The 15,970-nt window shown below is 39.0% G+C and overlaps 1 protein-coding gene across 1 annotated transcript in view; it reads right to left on the minus strand.

Moving 5' to 3' along the window:
* LOC140246794 (uncharacterized) overlaps positions 1–15,970 on the minus strand; it is a 75,782-nt gene that overhangs the window by 14,302 nt on the left and 45,510 nt on the right. The window lies entirely within an intron of this gene.

A 15,970-nucleotide genomic window follows, 5' to 3' on the forward strand; every position in this document is an offset into this window, starting at 1 on the left:
GTTTTGCTACTGTTGCCCCATACAATATTACAGTACATTACATATGGTAAAAATAAAGTGTTATATAACATAATTAAAGGTTGATCATTAATTAAATATTTTATTCTTCTTAAAACACCAGTTGCTTTAGATATTGCTGTTGTAATATTCTGAACATGAGTATTCCAAGTTAGATTGCTATGTAGGGTCACTCCAAGGAACTTGGTTGAATGTTTCTCAGCAATGTTTATATCATCAATAAAAATACTTTGAGGAAGGGTGGGTTGGGATTGCAACGTATGAAAGTGTATAAAACATGTCTTATCAATATTCAATGAAAGCTTATTACTTCTAAACCATTTCGAGATGTTGCTTAATTCCGTATTTAATGTGTCAACCAGTGTTACAATGTCCTTGTGGGAATAAAAAACATTGGTGTCGTCTGCAAATAACATGAAATTTAAACGAGGAGAGGAGTTGATAATATCATTAATATAAATCAAAAAGAGTAGGGGCCCGAGGATAGATCCCTGAGGGACACCGCATGACACGTTAGAATATGTTGAGTGAGTGGATTTAAATGCAACATATTATTTTCGATGACTTAACTAACTTCTGAACCACGACAGAGTAATCCCTCTCACACCATAATTATGTAATTTTTCAAGTAAAATGTCATGATCAATAGTGTCAAACGCTTTACTAAGATCCATAAAAACTCCAATTATGTGCTCCTTTTTAGTAAGCGCATCAATAATATCATCAACAGATTTAATTATAGCATAATCGGTAGACAATCCTTTCCTAAAATCAAACTGATTCGCATTTAATATTTAATTTTCAATCATGAACGAGTGGAGACGCTTGTAAACTACTTTTTCTAAAATTTTCGATATTGCAGGTAACAATGAAACGGGTCTATAATTTTTCACCATTGAGGGATCTTCTCTTTTATAAATGGGGATAACTTTGGCCGTTTTAAAGGAGTCTGGATACTTTCCGTTGAGTAGGGATAGATTGAATATATGGGTGAGAGGGGCTGCTAGGGGGTAAATTATTTTTTTTCAACAAATTCACACTTAAGTTATCAGGCCCCCAGGATTTACTCCATTTCAAAAATCGAACAGTATCAATAATTTCCGATTCATTAATTGGAGTAAAAAAACAAAGAATTTTGATTACTTAAATAATCTTTATAATTCTTTATATCATTTATGGGAATAGATGCTGCCAAAGAAGGACCAACATTAACAAAAAAATTTGTTAAAATATTTGCAATTTGGTCAGGATTGGTAATAACATTATCGTTATGAGTAATGCTGTCAGGACATTCCGTAGGTTTCTTTTTCAGTATTCCATTAATAGTCTGCCAAAGAGCACTTTTATCATCCTTATTAGATTCGAGTTTATTCGAAATATATGATTTCCGTGAAACTCGAATCAAAGTAGTTAGTTTATTTCTATATATTTTGTACCTTTTCACGTTTTCAGGAGTAGGTTTTCTCAGAGATATTTTATAAAGACGGTTTCGAGTGAGAATAGAACATATAAGACCTTGAGTAATCCAGGGTTGCCGAGGTTTTTTCCTTCCATTTCTTTTGGGAGTTAAAGGAATGTGTTTATCACAATAATCTAATAATTTTTGTAAGAAAATTTCATAAGAAGAATTAACATCTTGGAGTTCAAAAACGTCATTCCATTGTTCTTCAAATAAATCTTGATTCAATGAATCAATATTATGTGGCGTTACGTTTCTATGCATTTTCAAATATTGTTTGGGTTGGTGGCGTATTGGGGTTGTTACAGATTTATCATTAATCTTAAAAATTGGTAGGTGGTCGGATATATCTAAATAAATAATGCCGTTCGTACAGGTTTCCGTTATTACGTTAGACATTATGTTATCTATTAATGTTTTGCTATGGGTGGTGTTATTTATTCTGGTGGGCTTATTGATGTGGGGATGCAGTGAATTGGAAAATAATATGTCATGGAAATGGGTGGGTTGCAATAAATCTATATTGTAATCTCCCATCAAGAAAATGGATTTTTCTCTCTCCAAAGATTTCATTAACACAATGGTCGAAGTTATCAAAAAAAGATTGAATGTCATTTTGTGGAGGACGGTAAATGGTACCAACTATAATATTTGTTCATTATCATTTAAGATTTCAATAAATAAACTTTCTGCTTCCTGAATACGCAAATCAGTTCGAATTTTGAATTCAATTTGATTATTGACGTACATGGCAACCCCACCTCCTTTGCCATGCTTTCTGTCATTACGAATAAAATTGTAATTTTCAATGCCAAATAGGTCCGGGGAATTGGTGTGCAACCATGTCTCGGTAATTCCTCTGACGGAAAATGAGAAATCATTGAGGGAACTCAAAAATAAATCAAATATTTCAAAATTTTTATTTAAACTTCTTTTATTAAAGTGAATTAAACTGAAATTAGCACAAATCTGATTTGCGTTATTGGAAGGAAATTGACGGTTAAATTCGTTGATATTGAAGTACTTGCTTGTGTGGTTCACTAGCGGTTGGTCATCTATTCCAAAATCACAATCCATTTACAATGAGTGACAGTACGTGATAGCTGCATATCATGCTTTTGCATCGTGAAGTGCAGTGAACATCGTATGCACGGGGTGTATATGATGAGGTGCATCGGTGCGTGGTGTGCTGTAACAAACTATAAAGGAGTGATTGAATCGAAATACTTAGAGCCAGAGTCAACATAATTACGTTACTACTAGTAGTCATTTCACAAAAACAAACAAACAGGGGAACTTAGTTATAAATCTGCGTATACATGCACATTTAACTATTATTGACCTTATTGAGTCCTCAATGTCACTGGATTTACTATCATAAGAATAGAACATAATAAAATCTGGTTCACCTGTAACATACAAATGAAGAGGTATTTAGCATTCAGCGACAACGAATACAAATTAGCTTGTCTCGGAGCTCTTTGATTAGGGGTGTGAAACGTTGAAATGCGGTTATTTCAGATCATCCTGTATAATAATTGCTTTCGCAATTACACCGCATGCATACCAACCATTGACATGTTCTAAAGTTTCCGCTCTCAATGTAGTGCAGGTGCCTAGTCCAACATAAAGAGCGTCACTTGTAGTAGTTTGTAAAATGGATCACCGATTGTCTGTTGACCTGTGAAAAGGTCTACACTTAAAGGTTAGTGACACACTGGAGCACACCGCGGGGCCAGCACGGCCAACCACCGGACCCCCACCCCCTCCACATGGTTTTATACCATATGAAAGGAGTGGAAGGGGGCCCGGCAGCCGACCACGCCGACCCCACAATACACTCCAGTGTGCACCATACCTTGACAATATATATTACACCAGTAGAGGAAAAAGAAAAAGAAAATATTTGGTTACAATGCGCTGAATAAACTGAAGCACCATCACTTTGGCAGTTGACAGGAAAAATGCGGACATGCGTTAAACAGTATAATGGATGGGCCTCCGCATAAATTGCTAACAACTGTAACAGTATGTACGGATTGAAGTCGGGGTCGGATAATAGACCGATTTGACTCTGCAATACACCCTAGGACTATCGAACTTTGCCTCATAAAACAAGAGAAAGAAAAAAAAATATAGACTTTACCATCTACTACCATGGGCGTAAATCCCGGGGGGGATGGGGGGGATATATCCCCCCCTGAAATGGAGGAGGGGGGGATGGCCTGTACAATCATCCCCCCCTGAAATTTGAGAAAAAAATGGAGGAAGCAGAAATGTGATTGTATCAATTTTGGCATATTGCATGACGTTCGTACGCCCGCCTTCAGACAGGTTACAGAGCTGAACAGTATTTTATCTTGTAGGATAATGTATACATAATTTTCTCAAGCGCTCGCTCGCTTCGCTCGCTCGCGAAGAAAGTAATATCGACATAAGGTATGGTCCAGACGTTGACAACGTCAAATAGCATAGGCTTACATGTAAACATGCTATGAAGCGAGCAACTCGGGACCATCTGCAAATTATGTACGAAAACAAACAAACAATAACAAAAACTATACCGCCATAATTGACCCCCCTCCATTTCCTGAATCATTCCTGAAACGATGATGACTCTGATACATCTATGGGCATACCCAGGGATGATGTGGGGCGTCGAATCTATCTGGGGGGGGGGGGGGGAGGGGGAGGGGAGGGGCATTTGCCCCTTCCCTACGGAAATGTTGGGGGCAGACAAATCTTTTGTCCCCCAAGCAATTCCCGAGATGAGGACAAATCTCGAACTTTCTTTATGGAAATTTTGGACAACTACCGCCAGAATTATGCACCGGATCGCTGAATTGCAATCATAAATATGCAAAAGCTCCGCTACTGGGTCCCTTTCGATAGACTTTGTACACTTTTGAGATTGACGTTTTATTTCCTTATATTTATCAAAGAGTGTGCAGCAGATCTTTCACTTACAAAAGCTCCCTCATATGCAGAGGCGTCGATGGAGGGGGAGGGGGATGGTTCCCCCGTAGAAGTATTGGGGACAAACAGATCATTTTGCTCCTCCTCGTAACTCCCGAGATGTGGAAATGTTCTTACTTTTTTGATAGAAATCTGTCTAAATATTTCACCCAAAGATGGCTGAATTTCAATTCTGAAAATACAAAATCTCCCTCGCGTAAGAGGGGGATAGGCCTAACCCCTCCCATACCCTCCTCGTTCAGTCATTTCTACTTAATACACTTTAGATTGACAGATTTCAAAATGTTTCATCTAAAGTGTGCACCAGGTCTGTTACTTCAGTTTAAAGAAATGCAAATGTTCCTTGGATGGGAGGAGATATACTTTCAATTAACGGAGGGTCCCCCCTCCCTAAAAAAAAAAAAAAATAGTATACACTTCTGTGATTGAAATTTCCCCAGATTACATCATAAATGTGTTTACGAGATATTTGTTGCTGCCAGTAATTGCCAGCAGTTGCGCCCGGTACGCCCCCATCCCTTAATTTCCGAAGCGAAAAAAAGTACAGCTACAAACGGCAGTTTTTGAATTGTAAAATGTCAACATTTTCAAGCTCGCTCGCATTTAATCGTCATGCCATTCTCCTGATGTCGCTGCCGGGTAATTGCCAGCAGTTGCGCCCGGTGCGCCCCCCCCCCCCCCTTATTGTTCAAAGCGAAAAAAATATAGCTACAAACGGCAGTTTTTGGACTGTAAAATGCCAAAATTTTCAAGCTCGCTCGCTCCGCTCGTTCGCATTTAATCGTTATGTCATTCTCCTGATGTTGCTGCCAGTAATTGCCAGCAGTTGCGCCCGGTGAGCCCCTACCCCCTTAATTTCCTAAGCAAAAAAATATAGCTACAAACGGCCGTTTGTGGACTGTACAATGTCAAAATTTTCAAGCTCGCTTGCTTCGCTCGCTCGCATCTAATCGTCATGCCATTCTCCTGATGTTGCTGCCGGGTAATTGCCAGCAGTTTGCGCCCGGTGCCCCGCCCCCATAATTTTCAAAGCGAAAAAAAATATAGCTACAAACGGCAGTTTTTGGACTGTAAAATGTCAAAATTTTCAAGCTCGCTCGCTTCGCTCGCTCGCATTTAATCAATATGTCATTCTCCTGATGTTGCTGCCAGTGATTGCCAGCAGTTGCGCCCGGTGCGCCCCACACCCCCTTAATTTCCAAAGCAAAAAAAATTGGCTACAAACAGCCGTTTTGGGACTGTACAATGTCAAAATTTTCAAGCTCGCTCGCATTTAATCGTCATGTCATTCTCCTGATGTTGCTGCCGGGTAATTGCCAGCAGCTGCGCCCGGTGCGCCCCCCCCCCCTTTATTTTACAAAGCGGAAAAAATATACCTACAAACGGCACTTTTTGGACTGTAAAATGTCAAAATTTTCAAGCTCGCTCGCTCCGCTCGCTCGCATTTAATCGTTATGTCATTCTCCTGATGTTGCTGCCAGTAATTGCCAGCAGTTGCGCCCGGTGCGCCCCCACCCCCTTAATTTCCTAAGCGAAAAAATACAGCTACAAACGGCCGTTTGTGGACTGTACAATGTCAAAATTTTCAAGCTCGCTCGCTTCACTCGCTCGCATTTAATCGTCATGCCATTCTCCTGATGTTGCTGCCGGGTAATTGCCAGCAGTTTGCGCCCGGTGCCCCGCCCCCATAATTTTCAAAGCGAAAAAAATATAGCTACAAACGGCAGTTTTTGGACTGTAAAATGTCAAAATTTTCAAGCTCGCTCGCTTCGCTCGCTCGCATTTAATCATTATGTCATTCTCCTGATGTTGCTGCCAGTAATTGCCAGCAGTTGCGCCCGATGCGCCCCCACCCCTTTAATTTCCAAAGCAAAAAAATTTGGCTACAAACAGCCGTTTTTGGACTGTACAGTGTCAAAATTTTCAAGCTCACTCGCTTCACTCGCTCGCATTTAATCGTCATGCCATTCTCCTGATGTTGCTGCCGGGTAATTGCCAGCAGTTGCGCCCGGTGCCCCCCCCCCCCTACAAACGGCAGTTTTTGGACTGTCTAATGTCAAAATTTTCAAGCTCGCTCGCTTCGCTCGCTCGCATTTAATCGTTATGTCATTCTCCTGATGTTGCTGCCAGTAATTGCCAGCAGTTGCTCCCGGTGCGCTCCCCCACCCCCCTTAATTTCCAAAGCAAAAAAAATTAGCTACAAACAGCCGTTTTGGGACTGTACAATGTCAAATTTTTTAAGCTCGCTTGCATTTAATCGTCATGTCATTCTCCTGATGCCTGATGTTGCTGCCGGGTAATTGCCAGCAGTTGCGCCCGGTGCGCCCCCCCCCCCTTAATTTCCCAAGCGAAAAAAATATAGCTATACAAACGGCCGTTTTTGGACTGCACAATGTCAAAATTCATGATCGCGTTCATGATCTTCAGTGTGAGAATTAATACAAGAAGTTTCTCTAAATGATACCATTTTATAGGCAAAATTGTTCAATAGTAATCTACATAGGAAAAAACCCCCAAATTTCACCAAAAGTGTGCACCAGATCGCTAAATTTCAGGTCTGAAAATGCCAAATTTTCCTCGTGTGGGAGGGGGATACCCCCCTCCCACACCCTCCCCCCGCTAGGCCGCTCCGCTCCCTCGCACAGATATTCAAACTCAAAGTCCCTCCCCTACCCCCCGTCATTAAAACGGAGCGATGCCCCTGGGATGATTGCTTTACTGACTTAAATCAAGAAATTGAAGAATACAATAAATAGCTACAGGAAAATATCTTCTACGTTATTACATACAAAGAAATGGATATCCTTATTAGCATTTTATTGAATTTATTTGGGCATTATTCAGGGCTGCGCTACGTTTTTGAAAGGGGGGGGGGGGTGTCAAAATCGCCTGTCAGTCAACAAGAAAGAACATCAAAAGACAAGAGAAACAACAACAAAAAAGTCTTCATACTTTTAAGGTCTATTTTCCGCCGAAAGTCGGCTGACAAGCAAAAAACAAACAAACAAACAAACAAAAATCAAGAAGAAAAAGTCTTCATATTTTTGCTACCACTTCCCTCCCACTTTGCATGGAAAAGAGTGGGACATTTGATCCCTGTAACGTATGTGTATGTGGGGGGGGGGGGGGGGCAAGCTTCTCCACCCCCCCCCCCCCCCCCCCCAGGGGCTGCGCCGGTCCGGTTATGGGCTTGTAATCGTGGTGATGGTGACTATCACCAATCATCCCCCCCACTCCACAATACGGATTTACGCCGTTGTCTACTACACAAACAGTTCGGAGATATTCAACATAGAATCTGTAGTTCATGAATACACCCGATTGTATGATGTAATAATCAATAATGTGAATGGATACAGTAGCGAAAAATTATAAAAAAACGCCGAACTGTGCCGTTGTTTAATTTGATTTTATTTTCAGTCTCGTCTTTGGGGCGACAGTGGTATCAACACATGTGCTAGGTTAAGCTCACTAAACCGAGCGTCATACTAAAATTATCTATTTAAAACCTAATCACTGAATGAATGTGATACCAATGATGATCGACCGGGGCTCAAGCTCTATTGCGGATAATATAGATAACCTGTCGACCAGTGTTTACAAAATACCTTAAAGAGGCAAAAATGTGTCCGATACCTGCCCGTACTGATTCAATACTGCGTATACCAAATTTTTCATACTGAATTGACTGCTTAGCAACAAGAAAGATTATGGCAGTCAGAGTTTTGCTAATACGTATTCAGATCGAGGTGTTAATCGTGCAACATCTGGTAGCCGGAAATTACCCCTTGGTATTTGTGCAAAAAGTTAGAATGAGCGCATTGACCGCAGTGACTCAGTACTGTGTATGCTACATCTATGATACTCAAAGGACTGCCTATATAATGACAAGAAAAATAATGACAGCCGGAGCTTCTTTAACACATATATTTGGAGGCGTTAATCATGTAACAACTGGTGGGCAGGAATTTGCCCCTTGGTATGTGTACCAATAGTGACAATGAGGGTATATAATTGACCGTATTGACTCACTACTGTGTATGTCAGCTTTTTCGTACTCAAAGGACTGCCTAGCAACAAGAAAAGTCAATCAGATCTTTTTGAACACACAGGGGTGTTAATCACACAACATCTGGTGTACATTAACTTAACCATTGGTATTTGTACCAAGAGTGAGAATGGGTATACCACGCTATGTTGCAACGTAATGGCAATTCAGAACAGGTTATTCTGACTACATAGCTTTTCGGGTGGCTGGTTTGAGGGCATGCACTGTACACAGTGAATAATGATTAAGGCGCCTTTTCTTAAGCAATCTGTATAACCATTTTCGGTTTCTTTTATAATAATCTGTGTTTATCAATACAGAATTAATGACAATTTATACACTATATGAATGTATTACCTCCTATCAATCCAACACATTTATGATTTACAGGTTTCCAACGTAAAACTTCGGGGTCTAAAAATGACCCTTCTCCACAGAACTCTACATGCACCGCAGACAGAAGGCCTATGTACGCCGTAGCACAACAATACCACGGATCGCCGAGATTATATGGGGTGTGTGTATGTTAAAAGCGGTGATAACAATAACACAGTTAAACCTGGTTCATAAATGATGCAAAACATAATACCAAAATTATTACTTTGCTTGAAGCCTAATATGTATGAAGAGGAGGGTGGGGTGGGGGTAACTCGAACTTTCAAAAATAAATACAGTAGTTATACTAATAGGTATTCATCATGGGATTTGGGGCGGGCTATACAATTTATATTCATATGAAGAGTTTGTTTGCAAAAACCGATAAGTCCATATTAAATGGAGATATTTGCGATTAAAGGTCAAGAAAAATACAGGGAATAATAAGAAAAGTTTTGCTTATTTTGACCATAACTTCAAAAATATACCTTCATATGTAGTGACCAATATATCATTTAAAAGGTATTATTTTGTAGTTTATGACAGAGATCGTACTTCAAAATCTTCAGAAATGGACTTATCGGTTTTTGCAAACAAACTCTTCATATATACAACTGTATTGGAATTTCAATTCGTAACAGCCGTTTTGGCAGTCTTCATAAATAACTCAAATCATTAAGGAACGCAGAAGTTGCATCAGCCAAATTCGGTCTCAGCTCCCTCGAAATAGATTGCTCTCATTTATTTTCATCCGTTTTTTATACAATTAAGAGGGAAATACAGTAAAATATCCATTTTTTAAAGACAAATTTTGGCAATGATCGTGCATATCTCATAAGCTTCAAGGATTCAAGAGTTGCGTCAGCCAGATTCGGAATCAGTACTCTCGGAATAGGGTAAAACCACAAATTGTTTTTAATTTTTCATGATTCAGATGAAAGTACATAAAAATCCCGTCTCTAGCGGCCATTCTGGCGGCCATCTTAAATATCTCAAGACCATCATGGATGCAAGAGTTGCGTCATCCAGATTCGGAATCAGCACCATCGAAATAGGGTAAATCCACACATTATTTTCTTCTTTTTTTTTCACGATGGAAATACATAGGCATTTCCGCTTTGGGCGGCCGTTTGGTGGCCATCTTGAATATCTCTAAAACCCTCAAGGATATAAAAGTGTCATCATCCAGATTCGGAATCAGCGCCCTCGAAATAGAACAAAACAGAAAAAAAAAAAAAAAATCGGGCATACGGCAAAACAAGGTCAACTCCAAATTCTGGCTTAGACACCCAGAATATGAAGGCTGGCCGGGCCGCGTTGTGCTCGCAAGAGCACCGGTCGCGCAAGGTGGGTAATCGCTGTATGCAATATGCTACATAACTGCAGCTGTCCTGTTCTCGTACAGCGTGAACGTTGCATGTGGAGGGTTGGGTTTAAGGAACAGACCGTACGGTTCTCAAGGGAAAGAAATGAAACTAGATACTAGAGAAAATTAGCGGTCGACTAAGGTTCGTAACAAGACCCCAGCTACAATTGAGTTAAGTCGGCCTCTTTATACTTGGATAGTTGATTTGGAAAATGATAAGAATTCTAACTGATTTGGCGAAGTTGTGATGGATTTTGCAAAATTAAAGTTGATGCAGGAGGAAGCTATAATTGATTTCATTTTAGGTCTCTTGATAAAACGGAGTCCTTCGATAGTAATAATGATTGAGAAGTTATCATAAATTTATGGACTTATGATTGACTTGGAAGAGGTATCGCTGATTTCCAGGACTTAAAAACGATTATAAGTGTTGATAAAACTTATATACCGGGACCCAGATCTTAGTATCGAAACAATATAATTAAACAATTTTTTTTTTTTTTTTTTACTATTTCAAGAAAATGTTTTGCAGGATTGATTAATTAGCAAATAATTGATGGTATTATAAATAACACTTAATAAATAAACAAATAAACTGAACACAGACAACAACAACAACAACAACAACAACAACAACAACAACAACTACAACAAATCGAAACCTTTTCGCGGAAGGGAATCCGGATAATTTTTTTGCAGAAACTTTCCAAGACGAAGAAATCCGATGACCAGGACAACGGACACAGCAATGACTGAGCCAACGATGACACCGACATTATCGCGTTTTCCTGAAATTTGACATGACAAAGTAAGCATGAGTCACTGTTTTATTATCACGCGTTGGAGACATTAACTCTTTACGTGCCACTTTCGCTCGTCCGACTCAGTTGACGGCGTGCCAACTTCGTTTATTCTGCTCAAACGCACAAACCCGCCAAAACCGACTGATAAATAGAAAAATGCAACAGTACATTGATAGCGTTTCTTATGATTCCGTTCTTCTATAGCGTGCATTTTAAGTGGTGATTGACTAGCAAGGAGTGTTTCCGACTAGTTTCCGGGTAAATTATATTAGGTCTTCTGTCACTGTTTTGTGTGCAAAAGTCGCTTAAAAAAACAAACAAACATAAATTTGTCATACAATTTACATCAAAGCAAAACTTGGCATTTCTCTACAACTTTGCTCACTCCATGTTCAGCGCAACAAACAATTATATAAAAGTAACATGCATTTGAAAAACAGAATGTTTTTCCAAACCATGACTACGTTGGTGTCTCAGAATACAGTGGCACACAGGGGGTTTCCACCATACATGGTACGTAAAGAGTTAATGTATACAGAAGTACACATCGATAATTTTACATCATCAGCATACTGTACACAGTGCTAAATAAAAGAATGTCATCGTGGGTCCAACAGTTATAAGATAAAGGCAAAGTAGTAAGCTTTAAAGACATGTGTCCTTACTCGGGGGGAAAATAAATGTTCCAAGACCTTCCTTGTATGAATTTCATTTTTGCTGTAAAATGGAGGTTTATTTCATTGTGTATTCAAGCATTAACTTTAGTCATAACTACTTACTTTGTAGAATTCTACCGTAACAAATCAAAAATTAACTATTGGGGGGGGGGGAGGGAACCACGGGACTCGGATCTTTCATCTTTTGCTTTCCGTCAGAAGTAGTCCGTGTTGGCCTGCCTTGCATAACAATGTTGGAATTTCGGAACTTGGGAATTTTTTTCAAGTTCATTGTCTCACCGCCGGAAACCAGGGAGCCTTTTGCAAAGACAACTCGCTATTATTTGTGCACACGCACACAGAGAGCAGTGGACTCGCATCCACAGCGCGCGAGCGACGAGCACCTTTCCGAAACTATAATTTTGACACTGATAATGAGCCTTGTGCATAATTTGCATAATTAACCTGTTGTATACTGATTCTGAAATCCCCGTACAGGCCTACTTAATACATAGACCACTAGGTTCCCGTAGGAAACGGGTTTACAATCATGCTAATTATTTGCATGACTAAAAACTTATAACATCGGCCAATGAAAACGCCAGAAAGGTAGGGAAGAGATTGTTACATCCACATTAGTGGGGGATATCTTTAAAAGTATCACATTTGATGCGTTTAAATCGATCGAGCACAATTTACAATATGTTTCATGTTCTCAAGAATTAGTTTTCATATTTTAACTCTACTTTGGAAGATGTGTTAATGGTTGGGACTGACTTGATAACGTTTGTTTTTCCTTTCAGATTCAGAGAAATAACCTCTTTAAGACATTTTAGATCTTCTACTCAGACATATGTCACAGCCCTATCTGATAGTAGACTGATTTTAGAGATTAATATGTTTCGAAATTTCGCATTTGTATCATTCTTTTTAAGTAATTTATGCGTACAATGTCAGCGTTATGCAGAAAATATGTGACCCTGCATCACAACCCCACCCCCCCCCCCCCAAAAAAAAAAAAAAAATCGCACCCCTTGGTTTTATGTCAGGCCTCAAAATAGGTGAAACGTGTCAATATTGATTTCTTTTTCTATGTTTTCTGGAAGAGCTGTTCTTCTACATTATTTAATAAGTTTGGGATCATAAGATAAATGTAAAAGTGTGCTTTTCAGCAGTTTGTATACAAGCTTTTTTTGTAGAGTAGTGTGATCAGATATGAATTAGAGGTCCCTTTTCATTTCTTGAAAATCTTTTGCACATTCTTCGCTTTTAACTCTTGTAATTTTTCAAAGGATAATACTAGGCCTATGACTGCCTCATTTGTTCCCACGAATGTTGTGGAAGTCGGCGTCTCTGATTAATTACACTTTTCCTAAACAGATTTGGGAGGAATAATCAAAGAAACAAGGAGAAACATAAGAATTGCGATGATACTTTTGAAAAAAAAAGTGCTGGCTCCAATCTGATCACTGTACGCGTGAGCATGCGAGTCTACTGCTCGCTGTGTGCGAACTGCCTTGACAAAAGGCTAGCAACCAGTATAAAATGGTGGTAGTGTCGCTGCCCGGAGAGCAGAAGATGCCAGGTTCGAGACCTGTGGGTCCTTTTTTCCGATAGGTTTGTTCATTACAGATCAGGAGTTGCGATCTCACAAATTTCATTTGTTAGAAGGAGACAAACTAAAGAAAATTCAAACCTCGACCTCCATCCCTCTACTTAATATCCTCGTGCAGTTAATAGCCCGTTATTATTAAAAACACCCCCCCCCACACACGCACACACATACACTCACATACACACATAAATTGATGTCAAAAAAAAAAAAAAAACCTGATAGAGGCAGAAGAGTAATTTCCTCGATCGATGTTCCATTCAGTGAGTCACCGGTAGCCGCGCACATGAAGGTTTGCTTTGTCCCATACTTCGCTGTAACAGTGACCGTCTCGAACCTCTCGTATGTGTCGTCAGATAGTGTTGTTTGTCGTGAAACCGTGGAATTCAGTGTCTCTCCTGACTCTTCGGTCCACAGCATAGAAATGTTAGGCTTGAAACCACTCACGACACACGTAAGGTTAAAGAAAGGTGTATTTGAGGTAGTTTGATATGTACATCGACTTTGATTGGACTGGCTCTCCTCCATGCATTCCTCGATCACATGCTTTGATGCCATAGCTGGTGAAAAAAATATTGATTAGTAAGACACAGTAAATATTTGATTTAAAAACTTTATTCGACAAATGATATTGAAGTTATTCCTGCGAGTCTATTTTCTTTCGTGGTCAAGAATCATTGTTTTCGATATTGTTTGCTACATTAAAATGTACTAGAAAAAAAAAAGACGAGCGGACAAGAATGATATATAATACATATATATATATATATATATATATATATATATATATATATATGAGTCAGAATTCTGAACGATGTACTATTGGGCGAAAACAACACCAAAACCTAGTAATCACTCAGACTCGTTTCTATTAACTGAAAGAGTATAATTCAAGCTTTAATATGAACCCAAATATACCAGTATCTTTCCAGAGGAACCATTGAAGACCTGAATATAAGAACAACCCAAGTCCAATTTTTGGCCAAATTCAGTTTGACATGGGAAATTGTAGCTTATGCATGGACTCATCTTGTGTATAAATGATAAATCCTAATTACCCCCGGAAGTGCCTGAAATGAATGATTAAATCTTATACGAGTGTAAGAATGAAGGACTTGGGTCATTCTTACATTCATATTTTAGCGCCCTCTCTCATCCTGTCATCTCTATAGCAGAATATCATGTATATGATTCAAAGAACGACCCAAGTCTATCACACAAAATGGCCTCTAAACAATTAATGTAAATGTTAATTGTCATAATATTATATGTTCTAATTTGCATGTGCAATGTTGCCTTCCCTTCACAGTTAAATAGAATATTATTGGACAAATAAAAAAGATATGAAGTTTTTTCAAGTTTACTCGAAATGGTCTTCCATGGACTTGGGTCGTTCTTAATATATTCAGATACTCAATTGTAACCTGTGGCATAGAGGATAACAGTGCCGTATATACAGCACTGGTTGATAAGACTCCCGATAGGTATCACTCCCGATCGGAGGACCAGAGTGTAAATCCTGCCCATTGCACGTAATTGGACAAGATGTTTTAGCCACCATGTCTCTCTCGACACAGGTGTATAAATGGGTATCTGGCAACGCTAAGGTAATAATGTTAATGGCAGGGTCCACTGGTAGAGCAGTGGCAAAAATGAAGAGACAACCTTAGGTAAAAAAGACATTATTATTTTTATTATTATTATTACTATTATTATTATTATTATTATTATCATTATTGTTATCATTAGTATTATTATTATCATTGTTATTATCATTATTATTATCATTATCATTATTGTCGTCATTATTACCACTGTCATTATATCAACAGCAAACTTAATACTGCCACCAACCAACTAAGCGCTACAGCAATCGAATTCATTGATGGGAAATGAGCTGTTGGAGGAGGTCTGCGCTCTCAGAGTACTTCTCTAGTTTGCTATACAGTCCACACACACGCCGCGGTGCGAATTACGCTGAAATTCTCTTCATGGAATTAGGAATTTAAGATTGAAAGAAATCAAAGATGTTATGGAAACCTTTTCTTATTTGTAATCTTGAGATCGCCGTCAACAACCGTGTCATGCCCTTGGCTTCATATTTAATTGAACAAGTAGCTTTGGATTCCCTGGCATTAAACCAATGTAACATTCCTATGAATTAATGGTTGAATTACTTGAATGTACCGAATGTCATTTCCTTAATAACATTGACTACTGTAAAATAAAGAAACAAAAGTTGTGTGAAATAACGTATGGAGATTTTTCAAAATGTCGCTGGACTATCAAAGTTTCACACTGAATTCTTGAAAGTATTGAATTGAAAACGCATTATTACATCAAACTCACTTGAAAGATTAATATTCAGCATGGTCGGGGGAGCACTTGTCGGTAGAGGGAATGTCGGATCTTCGGAGAAAATGTCACCTGATTAATATTGGTGGTAGAGGAAACATCGAGGGAGCAAACGTCGGCAAAGTAAATGCCGGAGGATAAATGTCGCGGAGCATTTGTTGTGGAACATTTTTTGCAACTTTGGGAGGTGAAGGACCAGTAGTAAATCCGCGTGTTTGTTTTTTTGTTTGGTTTCTATTTTGTTTTGTTTTCTTTCTTTATTCCATCTACGGACGGAACCCTATTAAATGGTATGGATTTGG

This window comes from Diadema setosum, chromosome 3 (genome assembly GCF_964275005.1).
Source record: "Diadema setosum chromosome 3, eeDiaSeto1, whole genome shotgun sequence".
In the NCBI taxonomy this organism is placed as follows: Eukaryota; Metazoa; Echinodermata; class Echinoidea; order Diadematoida; family Diadematidae; genus Diadema; species Diadema setosum.